General features: G+C 48.6%; 1 protein-coding gene across 1 annotated transcript in view; it reads right to left on the bottom strand.

Annotated features, from left to right (window-relative positions):
- LOC128420040 (low molecular weight neuronal intermediate filament-like) overlaps positions 1-12666 on the bottom strand; it is a 206169-nt gene that overhangs the window by 14096 nt on the left and 179407 nt on the right. The gene's annotated exons all lie outside the window — the stretch shown is intronic.

The raw sequence follows: 12666 nt of genomic DNA, 5'->3' as shown, positions 1-12666 counted from the left end.
AAACCTGCCCCAGCCCAACACATCAGGAGACGTTTGTCGCACAAAATACACCCCACTACTCTGCAGAGTCCTGGGAAACAGAGGAGATGGGAGGGAGCCCATGGCCTTCTAAAAGGGAAATCCTACAAAGTCTTCAAAAGATAAAAAGAACATCAGGAAAGCCCTGCTGGATCAGACAAAACATCCCTTGCAACTGGTGGGCAGAACCAGACAATGGGCAAGATGTGAGCACAGGGCTTAATTCAAGATAGGTGGCACCACTCTGTGTAAACCAGGGGTCAGCAACCTTTTTCAGCAGGGGGGCGGTCCACTGTCCCGCGGATCTTGTGGGGGGGCCGGACTATATTTTGAAGGGGGGGAAATGAACAAATTCCTATTCCCCACAAATAACCCAGAGGTGCATTTTAAATAAAAGGGCACATTCTGCTCATGTAAAAACATGCTGCTTCCCGGACCGTCCGCAGGCTGGATTTAGAAGGCAATTGGGCCGGATCCGGCCCCCGGGCCTTAGGTTGCCTACCCCTGGTGTAAACCCTGCAGGAGATATCTGAAAGTGCCCCTGAGCAGGTGCAGAGCTCATTCCCTTTTCACACAGTCAAATCATGCACGGAATTCACTCTGCATATTATCCAAAAGAGCCAAGAGATTAGCGTTGCAGGCCTCCTTATCTGGTTGGCAGTCTTTGTCTCCAGGACAGTAGGAGGGAGACAAGCAGGCAATCTTTTTTCTGGAAATGAGCCTCTGTGTGAGGGGGTCTCTGCCAAGGACCGGAGAGCTCAGCACCACCAAAGCGCTTGGGACAGACGTTCTGTCTGGCACAGATGCCCTTTGTGCCTTCCCCAGTCCTCACATGGAGTTCTGTTATCCCAAGAGATACAGATGTACTAGAACAGCAATGCCTGCAATTGTCATTTCAAAGCCCAATTGTACAAAACGCAACCTTCTCTTTCTAGAGCATTAGGGTGGGTGGGCAGAAGCACAAGATAAAAAGAGATATACGGCTGCATTATATATGTGCACGTATAATATATAATCTCATCAGAGGAGTTGCTGAGTTGATCCCTCTTAAAGATAAATGTAGCCACAATATATTAAAGGCAGGCAATGCCCATTATAGTGCAGCTGGTAGATTCTAAGCCTATTCAAGATAAAAAAAAAATCTGGGGCATACAACTTGGATGTCTGGAGAATTAATCTGGATCAGGGTTGGCAAATTTCCAACCGGCCTGTGCATTTCACAGCTGCTTGATGTGCAGATATTGGCAGGTGATCCTGTTGACCTCTGGTTGATCTGTCATGAAAAGCACCACACGCTGATTTCTGCGCAACAAGGAACTGCTAAAAGGCACAGGAGAAGAAGTGCAGGATTCGTGTTTTTGTCTGGTCAGTTGGCAAACCTAATCTGAAAGCAGCTCTGGAGTCAGCCAGTGACCTCCCCACACCCCCACACCCCATGCTGCACAGGCAGAGTGCTTGCATGGACCGTAGTGCAACATTAATTTAATTTAATTTCTCTTTTAAATTCCTTGCAAATGTGCAGGACAATCTCCAGACCCCCTATAATTGCATCGCATCTTCTCAGCTCAGCAATGATGACAATTTCCAGAACGGAGTCCTGGGTGAGCCCTAACTAAAACCAAGCCTTTCTCCTTTTCCCAGGCTTGAGGGACATACTCCACACTGGTTCCATTTGGGGTTCGGAAAATCCGGGCGATGAAGTAAAAACAGCAGAGCATGTCTGAGAAGGGGGATGGACCCCTGACCGTTTCCAAATGGCTGGTCCCCGTCTCCCTTGCCCCAAAACTGCCCCTGCCCCATGGATGCCTGATGGCCACAGGAAGGGAAGATGTCTGGGGAGAATTAGCTGCGATTCTTGCATTTCAGGGGGTTGGACTAGATGACCCTTGGGCTCCCTTCCAGCTCTATACCTGAAGGAGCGTCTCCACCCCCATCGTTCTGCCCGGACACTGAGCTCCAGCGCCAAGGGCCTTCTGGCAGTTCCCTCACTGCGAGAAGCCAAGTTACAGGGAACTGGGCAGAAGGCCTTCTTGGTAGTGGCACCCGCCCTGTGGAATGCCCTCCCGCCAGATGTCAAAGAGAACAACAGCTACCAGATTTTTAGAAGACATCTGAAGGCAGCCCTGTTTAGGGAAGCTTTTAATGTTTAATAGGTTATTGTATTTTAATATTCCATTGGAAGCTGCCCAGAGTGGCTGGGGAAACCCAGCCAGATGGGCGGGGTATAAATAAATCATTATTATTATTTACAATCCTATGCTTCTAAGTGGAGGCAGGCAAAGGCTTTACTGCTCCGGGCACCAGAAAGACCCCCCCCAAGAGAGCTTCAGAGTTGAGTGTGGGGTTAGGGATGCCTTTTAAAGAGGCTTTATATGGCTGTGGCTCTCTGGAAGTGGCCAGGAGGCATTGTATGGCAATTCTTTGGCTGCAACTGAGTGTCAGTGGTGGTGGTGGGGCAGCAGCGGGGGGGGGGGCTCTTGCTCTCTTCCCCCTCCCTGCCTGTGGGCTTCCTGGTGGGGCATCAGGTTGGGTCCTCATGGGACACTGGATGCCAGGCTCAATAGGTCCTCAGCCCTAATCCTGCTTCAGGGCTCACTTTGTGTCCTTGTGGATCCACTCCAAACCTTTGAGAGGTGTCAAATGAAGGTGTTGATTTAATGGTGTGCTAAGAGGCAAGGGGGCAGCAGCAGAGGGTCGCTGGGCAGGGCCAACCCGTCCCACTATCCCACCTGAGGGGCCACCGTGTGAGCAAGCCGGGGTCTCACCAGAACCCTGTGAGATCTCTCTGGAACCCAGAAGCCCCCACAGCCCCTTCTCCTCGCTTCTCTGGCACTGGCAGGGATGCCCCTAGGATTGTGCCACCCGAGGCAGCTGCTCATTGATGGGCCGCCCCTGGCGCTGGAGGTGCAAATGACCACCGGACTTTGAAACACTGGCAGCCCTAGATCAAGTTTCTCCATACTGCTGAACTAATTAAATGAAGCGGTTTGAGTTGGGTTTCCAAACAAGTGTGCAGTTGATTGTTAATGTTTTGACTGTCATCACATTATTATCTTCCTTAGCGGCCGTGCAAGCCGCTGTTCTGAATAATCCTTTTGATAAGGCAGGGGGCACTGGGGGCAAATTTGTGGAAGGGCTGATTGAAATCCAGAAATCCCTAAGAGAGGACCGAGGTCCGGAGGCAGAGGGAGGGACAGCCCCTGCTGGGCGGTGGTGACGGAAGGCAAGAGATCAGGTCCAGCCTTCTGAGAAGCCCTTGCAGGTTCCAGACTTTCGGGTAAGACCAGCTGCAGCCCTGGGAGGCTCCCGGATTGGGTTTTACAAGCAGAAGGCAGGTGATCAGCAGAAGCGGTGCTCAGAGGCAGCCAGGGTGGGGCTGAGGCTGAAGCCATTAAAATTCTGCTCTCCCTTCAATCGTTGACTCTTTCCTACCCACTTGATAGCACACATAACAGAGATGTTTGTCTCGGCCCTGGAAAAGAGCAGTGATTTCTCTTTCACCCTCGTTTGGAGCTTGCCTGCCTAGAACCTGGCTGCCCGTTTTACTTATTACCGTATTTTTCGCTCTATAACACGCACCCGACCATAACACGCACGTAGTTTTTAGAGGAGGAAAATCCGTAGGCATGCCACCCGTAGGCATTTCCTCCATAACACGCACAGACATTTCCCCTTACTTTCTAGGAGGAAAAAAGTGAGTGTTATGGTGCAAAAAATACGGTATATTTCCTGTATATGCCACCTTTTCCTCCAAGGTGTTCAAGGGGATGTACAGTGGTACCTCGGGTTACAGACGCTTCAGGTTACAGACTCCGCTAACCCAGAAATACAGTGGTACCTCGGGTTAAGAACTTAATTCGTTCCAAAGGTCTGTTCTTAACCTGAACCTGTTCTTAACCTGAAGCACCACTTTAGCTAATGGGGCCTCCTGCTGCCGCTGCGCCACTGCTGCACAATTTCTGTTCTCATCCTGAAGCAAAGTTCTTAACCCGAGGTACTATTTCTGGGTTAGCGGAGTCTGTAACCTGAAGCGTCTGTAACCAAGGTACCACTGTAGTACCTCGGGTTAAGAACTTTGCTTCAGGATGAGAACAGAAATCACGGCACAGTGGCAGCGGGAGACCCCATTAGCTAAAGTGGTACCTCAGGTTAAGAACAGTTTCAGGTTAAGAACGGACCTCCGGAACGAATTAAGTTCTTAACCCGAGGTACCACTGTACCTTGTTCTCCTCTCTGCATGACAATCCTGTAAGGTAGTTAGGCTGAGAGACGGTGACTGGCCCAAGGTCACCCAGTGCATTTCCTGGCTGAGTGAAGATTCAAACCCAGGTCTCCAAGATCACAGTCCAACACTCTAAACCCAGGGGTTGTCAACCTGGTCCCTACTGCCCGCTAGTGGGCGTTTCAGGGTTCTAGGTGGGCGGTAGGGGGTTCTACGGCACAAGCTGAATCCCCCTCCTATCGAGCTCTGGTGGGCGGTAAGGAAATTTTACCATCAAGAAAGATGCATTAGTGGGCTCTAACCATTACACCGCACTATCTGTCTGAGTTCTGGACTTATTTGCATGCCCCTCAAGTGTCCCAATTTAATCGGGACATCCTGAATTGACAGAAGCTGCCCCAGCTACTGATCCCAATCCGGGATGCCCCAGTTTTCCAGAAGCAGCACACGCTGGGGCACCCTTCCCACAGGCTGCGGCAGGCCATGCTGTGTCTGGTGAGGAGCAGGAGCTAGAAGAGAAGAGAGGGAAGGCAGGGCAAGCAAGTGGGTTTCTGCAGTGAGCAGATGGGTGAGGAAGGGGGTCAGCGGCAGGGAGGGGGCAAGAGACAGATTTGGTGCCCCCAATTCCCCCCCACAAAATGTTGGAGGGTATGGATTTGTGATGAACAACCACAAATGCAACTGGACCACCAGCAGGTAGAGAGCTTTTGAGGCTTTAATATTTTAAGGAGGGAAGACTTCAGTTCTGGATTTTTTTCTCCTCTCCCCATTTGTATTCCTCCCTTCCTTCCAAAGGAGCCCAGTGCCTCCCCATCACTGGAACAGAAATGCACAAAGGGGCAGGCAATTTAGAGAAACAATTTTGGGGTAATTTACCGGTAACTGGCTGTTCCTTCTTGATTGCCTACTTCCACTCATAAGGAAATAACAACACCCCGTCCCTGGAATCAACCTGCAAGACATAAAGCACAAAGCCTGCTTCACTTGATATGGCTGGGGAGCCGGGATCTTTACTGAATAAGATTTACTTGTGAGTAAACATTACAGAAGCATCTTGGCCAAGGGGAAGGCTGCTGCTGGATAATATTGCATTATATCGAGGGCTTAAGAGGAGGATCAGTTGGGGATGTTTAGGTTGGAGAAGACAAGACTGAGAGGTGATATGAGAGCCACCTTCAAATCATAGAATCTTAGAGCTGGAAGGGACCCGAGGGTCATCTAGTCCAACCCCCCCCGCAATGCAAGAATCTCAGCTAAAGCTTCCATGACAGGTAGCCTCTGCTTAAAAATCCCCAGGGGAGAGTCCACAACTTATTGTGGGAGTCGGTTCCACTGCCAAACAGCTCTTACTGTCAGAAAGTTATTTTGAATGTTTAGTCGGAATCTCCTTTATTGTCACTTGAAGCCATTGGTTCGAGTCCTACACTCCAGAGCAGGAAAAAGCAAGCATGTCTCCTCTTCCATGTGACAGCCCTTAAGATATCTGAAGATGGCCATCGTAGCTCCTCTCAGTCTCCTCTTTTCCAGGCTAAACATACCCTGCGCCCTCGTAAGGTTTAGTTTCTGACGGAAGATGGAGCGAGCTTCTTTTCTGCTGCTCCAGAGGAAAGGTTCCGAACCAATGGACTCAAAGGACAAGAAAGGAGAGGAATAGCTATCTGACAACTGGGAAACAGCAACCTAACCTCTCTGGCATGCTTACAACGCTTGCTGTGGCCACTCCTATCAATGGATGGCGCTTTTGCAGTTTGCAGGTGTTATCTGTGTTTGCCTAGTGGGAAGGGAAGTCTTGGGCTAGAAAGCTACTCAATGGCAGGGCTGAGGCAGTTCCTAGGACTCATTCACCTTCAGCTCAGACAACACACGGTTGTTTGCACAGAGGGCTAAGGCTTCCTGACGGCGCCCAGGAACTAGAACAAGTGAAAGATTTATAGCCAGAGGGAGGCAAGGCTACCTTTTCCAATCCAAAGGCTGCATTCCCTTTGGGCGTAAAGGTGGGCAGGGCAGCTGAGATTCAGGTTACCTTTGGACAGTACAGTCATACCTCAGGTTACAGACGCTTCAGGTTGTGCGTTTTCAGGTTGCGCTCCGCTCCGAACCTGGAATGGGTTACTTCCGGGTTTCGGTGCTCACGCTCACGCATACGCAGAAGCACTAAATCGCGCTTTGCGCTGTTAACGGAAAAATCCGAGGGCTCCCTTGGACAAAAACAAAGATACCAACCAGGATAACTTGGAGCAAAACAGCAGCCTGTAGGCTTGGCCTTTATTGATCTGTTGCAACAGGGTGCTCCCCTCACTTGCAGGAGAGAGGAGGGACACAGAAAAAATGGTGTGCTGCAAGGTCTTATAAAGACTTTTGAAATTCCCATCCTGTAGATTAAGCCCACCCCCAGAAACATCATGCATACATCACAGAAAGGAGGGGTTGAGGGAGGAGTTGTGGTGGTAACCTGAGTGTCGTGTCACCTGGCTGGTTCCCCCTTTCCCCCTCCCCATGAGTACTTTCCAGGTGACAGAGGGGAGTTTGCAGTTTCCTGCCCCCAGAGGGAAGAGCTGATCATTGTCCTTTGTTCCAGTCTGTGCTGAATCCACTCCCATATGCAAGTTCTTTGTGATCTTGATGGTCTTGATGGACTGCGGGTTGTCTAGGACCATCAGGGTTGGCATAGCAACTGGGCAGGGCTCCTGTGGATGTGCTGTTATGCTGAAGGGATTATGGCTGCCCTGTATCAAACCTTCCCCATTTTATAGTCCTTCCTTCATGGAGTAAAATAAAAGTGGAACAGTGCAAATCCGATGTATGGTTGATTTTCTATGAATTTATAACAGAAGTGTAGCGTATGTAGTGTGTGAGTGTGAGTGTGTGTGAAATTTGTACAAACTGAATGATTGGGGGGGGTGTTTCCTGCTACAGCACATGCGCAGAAGTGCCGAATCACAACCCGCGCATGTGCAGGCGCGGCACTGCAGGTTGTGAACACTGCGGGTTGCGAACGTGCCTCCTGTACGGATCACGTTCACAGCCCGAGTGTCCACTGTATTCTAGTTTCTACACAAATTCACTCACCCCTCTCTATCCACCATCCAGCCAATCAAGAGGCGTGGCCAGAGTTCAAGGGCAAGTGAAAATACTCAAGGAGGGGGCAGTGGCAAAGCTGCGTACTCCACTACCAGGGGTGGAGAGCAGGCGGGGGTGTGGCTTTTTTTGAACTCAAACCTGGGAGACCAGGGTTCAAATTCTCGCTCAGCCATAAAATTCACTGAGTGAACTTGAGCCAGTCACAGCCTCTCAGCCTAATAATAATAATACAGTAATAATAATATACCGTATTTTTCTGTGTATAACACACCCCAATATAGAAAGTGGGGGGAGATTGTGTCCATGTATAAGACGACCCACAATTTTGAACATAGTTTTTAAATAAAAAAACCCTAGTCATATAAGTCCTATAAATATAAAAATAAAGTACCAAAGTGAGCATACTGTGGGCCACCAGAATAATGCTCATGGGGCCGTGGTGGTCTATGGGCCACAGTTTGGGAACGCCTGTTATAAATCAAATGCCACAGACTTAAACCCTCAAAGGAAGATATGCAGGGAGGTCTGACTGGATGGGGGCCGCACCAAAGTGGCCCACGCCAAAGTCCAGCACTAGATTCTACTTGAAAGTGGCCATTTCTTGCCTTTTGCTTCAGGCGGCAAAGCCCCTTGGACCGGCCCTGCCTAGACAAAGTGGTCCATGAAAGCCCAATGAAGGGTTGCTAATGCTAATGGGAGCAGAGTGAGTTACTCCCCGCTCCTGGTCTGGTTCCTAGAGGCTCAGAGCCATGTGCTCTGCATTCATAATATAGATCATGCAAGAAATCTTGCTGTGAGATTTGCGATGCGCCTTTCTCCAACAAGCCGGAGGCAGAAAAGGCCTGCTTCTTCCAGCTACCAGCCCATTAATTACTTGATTCCTCCTTTCCCACTCCTTCCCCTGGCCCTCGGATGAGTCATTTCCTGGGTGCCCTGGGCTTTTAAGAGGAAGGGTGGGATACAAATGTGGAAGGTGACAAATGAATCGAGGGCCATTTCTGCTTAATCTCTTAAATTCCAATTGTCAGGAAAACACAGCTCCAGCTTGAGGGACTTGAGCTAATTACTCTCTCTCAGCCGGGTTGTTGTGAGGAGGATAAAGCTGGGATTGGTGGAAACCATGCGCACCCCTTTGAGGAGCAGTGGGCTGTAAATGGAAGATAATAGTAGAAATTCTGTTTTTCGACACATGGTTTAATGGGCAATCAGTACATAATAATGGTTTAATGTGAGCACAGCATTTGACTGGGACAGAGTTCGTTTTGAAAAGAGGGTTATAGTGGACGCTCAGGTTGTGAACGTGATCCGTGCGGGATGCACGTTTGCAACCCGCAGCGGCGCGTCTGCGCATGTGTGGGTTGCGATTCGGCGCTTCTGCGCATGTGCAAAGCACGATTTAGCATTTCTGCGCATGCGCAACCGCCGAAACCCGGAAGTAACCCTTTCCGATACTTCTGGGTTTTGGCGTGTCCGTAACCCAAAAAAACCCAACCTGAAGCGTCTGTAACTCGAGGTATGACTGTACTTATGGCAGTGAGCATGAAAATGGCAGTGAGCATGAAAATGGTGGTCCTGGCTGGGACTGATGGGAGTTGTAGTCCAAAACCTCTGCAGGGCTCCAGGCTTGGGAAGTGTCTCCACCAGGACCTGGCGCAGGAACCCTGCCCCCTGTGTTGACACTGGCAAACCTGTCTTTTGCAAAAACAGCCCAGAGGGAAGGGAGCAAGAAACACTAAATGAAACTGGTGCCTGGAATCCCCTTCAAAGGACCTCCTGTCCTTGCCCCCACCCCAGTCCAAACAGTGTCAGATGAAAGTTAACAAGCCCTATGTGTGTATGACGTTAATCTCCTGAAATTAATCCAGGCCTCGATTGCGCACTTTGACGGGCAGAATAACAGCCTTGTCTTTGCACTCGGCAGGCCCCGAGTGACCTGGTTGTCAGGTGACAGGCGATGCTTTGCTCTAAACAACCACAATTTTTACAAGTAGCCGGGTCGGGAGGGGAATTGGGAAAAGGGGATTTTATTTATTTATTTCAATCCCACCTTTTCCTCCAAGGAGCTCAAGGATCTCTCCTTCCTCATTTAATCCCCACAACAACCTTGGGAGGCAGGTTAGGCTGAGAATGAGTTGCCAGCCCAAGAGCACCTTCTGAGCTTCATGACTGAGTGGAGATTCAAGCCCTGGACTCCAAGGTCTTAGTCCAACACTAAGTATATGAGAAGCGTCTGCTGGATCAGGCCAGTGGCCCAGCTAGTGCATCATCCTGTTCTCACAGTGGCCAACCCATGGGAAACTCGCGAGCAGGATCCAAGCACAAGAGCCCTCTCCCCTCCAACCGTGGAGGCAGAACTTAGCCATTCTGGCTTGCAGCCATTGGCAGCCCTCTCCTTCTCCATGAATTTGTCCAATCCTCTTTTAAAGCCATCCAACTTGGTGGCCATCCCTGCCTCCTGTGGGAGGGAGTTCCATGATCTAATGATTCTAGTCTAATGGTTCCCAAAGGAGGCAGTAGCACCCCCCCACCCCCCAGGGAGCAGCAGGAGGGTGCTGGAGGTGTCAATGGATATCAGACTTTTTAATAGTAGTAGTAGAAGTAGTAATACAATGGTACTTTGGTTATCAAACGCCTTGGTACTCAAACAACTTGCAAACCCAGAAGTAAGTGTTCTGGCTTGTGAACTTTTTTCAGAAGCCGAACATGCTCCGTTTTGAGTGTTACACTTCCATTTTGAGTGCCACAATGTTGTATTTGAGTGTTACGCTGAGGTCTGTCTGATTTTGCTATTTATTTTGCATTTTTGTTTTTGCAGCTTTTTTGTTTTGTTTTTGTGACTGTGTGGAACCCAGTTCAGCTGCTGATTGATTGATTGTGTGACTGCAGTACATTGTTTATTGCTTTCATTCTATGGATCAGTGGTCTCATCAGATAGTAAAATTTATTTAGGAGTTGTTTTAAAAGTCTGGAACGGATTAATCCATTTTCCATTACTTTCTATGGGAAAGCGCACCTTGGTTTTGGAATGCTTTGGTTTTTGAACAGACTTCCAGAACGGATGAAGTTTGAGAATAATGTACCACTGTAAGAACAACAACAACATTATTTATACCCCACCTATCTGGCTGGGAACCCCAGCCACCCTGGGCGGCTCACAACAGACCACCAATAACAATAATAAAGCTAGTGTCACTGGAAGATCACGTTCCTTGATTTTGTTGAATTACGGTAAGCTAAGTACCGTATTTTTTGCACCATAACACTCACTTTTTTCCTCCTAGAAAGTAAGGGGAAATGTCTGTGCGTGTTATGGAGGAAATGCCTACGGGTGGCATGCCTACAGATTTTCCTCCTCTAAAAACTACGTGCGTGTTATGGTCGGGTGCGTGTTATAGAGCGAAAAATACGGTAGTTTAAACCGAATGCTGAATAAACCTGCAATCAATTAATATGTATAGACTGGTTTCACAAAGTTAAGCTAAGCTAAGGAGATATATAAGACTGAATGTTTAATTATTAAGATACAAAAATACAATCTCAATAATAAAGTTATACAATAATAATAAGGAAGTCACGCACAGGTGGAGGGAAGACACAGGAACTAAGAAATGGATAAATGTTGGTACATAATGAAATGTGAAAATGTGAATTTACAAATATAATGTATATGTATCATTATGTAAAGATTTCATATACATAAAGTTAAAGGTAAAGGGACCCCCTGACCATTAGGTCCAGTTGTGGCTGACTCTGGGGTTGCGGTGCTCATCTCGCTTTATTGGCCGATCGGTACAGCTTCCGGGTCATGTGGCCAGCATGACTAAGCCGCTTCTGGCAAACCAGAGCAGCGCATGGAAACGCCATTTACCTTCCCGCCGGAGTGGTACCTATTTATCTACTTGCACTTTGAGGTGCTTTCGAACTGCTAGGTTGGCAGGAGCAGGGACTGAGCAATGGGAGCTCACCCCGTTGCGGGGGTTCGAACCGCCGACCTTCTGATCGGCAAGTCCTAGGCTCTATGGTTTGACCCACAGCGCCACCCACATCCCCTTCATAAATGTATTGCAACATTAATAATAAATAAATAATAAATAAATAAATAAACCTGCAATTAATTGATGCTGTTTTGAATGGTATTGTGCTATTATCTTCCTTCGTGGGTTGTGCAAACCCTTATTCTGAATGGGGCACTGGGGATGAAGTGGGCAGTGGCTGAAAAAAGTTAGGGACCCACTGTTCTAACCGGGGTAGGTGCTACATTCAAATAACAGAACGGAGAAAGCGTTCCAAGAGCCACTTGGAGACCACGTTGGAGGATGGGGCGAGTGCATATTTCCCACCCCCACTTTGCCATTTCAGCCCCCAGCCGCTTGTGACAGATGGCGTGTGGGTGACTAAGCGGATATAAAGAGTCTTAGCCAGGATCTTGCAAACAATGTGCCAAATTAATGGGCCGAACGCAAGGCTGGCAGCTTACCCAGTGGCTACAGCTTCTTTTCATCTGCTTACAAGGCATCTTTCCCCCCTAAACCAATTGAGGGATCTCAGACCCCCCTTGGGGTGGCAGATGGGTCACCTCGCTCAGGAAGGAAGCCCATTCACTTTTAAATGTCAGACAGGGGAGGATCATCCGACACAATATCCCGACTTCTTAGCTCTGCCAGCGGCAGCTCTCTCCTTCCTAGACCTGGAGACGTTCTGTGCGTCTCGTAAAATTGTAGAGATGGAAGGGACCCAAAGGGTGAGCGAGTCCGGCCCCCGCAATGCAGGAATCACAGCTAATCTTCAGAATGTCAAGAGCAAACACCAAGCAGAAGTGACCTCTGTTAGCATCTTCACACGCCCAACTGAGATCAAGTCGTCATCATTTTAAGAACAGAAGGATTTCAGTATACCTGAAGAAGTGTCTCCACCCCCATTGTTCAGCCTGGACACCGAGGTCCAGTTCTGAGGGCCTTCTGGCGGTTCCCTCACTGCGAGAAGTGAGGTTACAGGGAACCAGACAGAGGGTCTTCTTGGTAATGGCACCCGGCCTGTGGAACGCCCTCCCATCAGATGTCAAGGAAATAAACAACTATCTGACTTTTAGAAGACATCTGAAAGCAGCCTTGTTTAAGAAAGCTTTTAATGTCTGATGTTTTAATCACTTTTTTTATTATTATCATTAATTCTGTTGGGAGTCACCCAGAGTGGCTGGGGAAACCCAGCCAGATGGGAGGGGGAATAAATATATTATTATTATTATTATTATTATTATTATTATTATTATTATTATTATTTCTGGGGTGCCCAAGAGGAGACGAGGATTCTGTACCTTTCTAGGCACCTTGAAATTGCATTCTGAA

The sequence above is a fragment of the Podarcis raffonei genome, chromosome 8, assembly GCF_027172205.1.
Source record: "Podarcis raffonei isolate rPodRaf1 chromosome 8, rPodRaf1.pri, whole genome shotgun sequence".
NCBI classification, from domain to species: domain Eukaryota; kingdom Metazoa; phylum Chordata; class Lepidosauria; order Squamata; family Lacertidae; genus Podarcis; species Podarcis raffonei.
The sequence above is the reverse complement of the archived record's forward strand: the minus strand, read 5'-3'. Positions and strand labels throughout refer to the sequence as shown.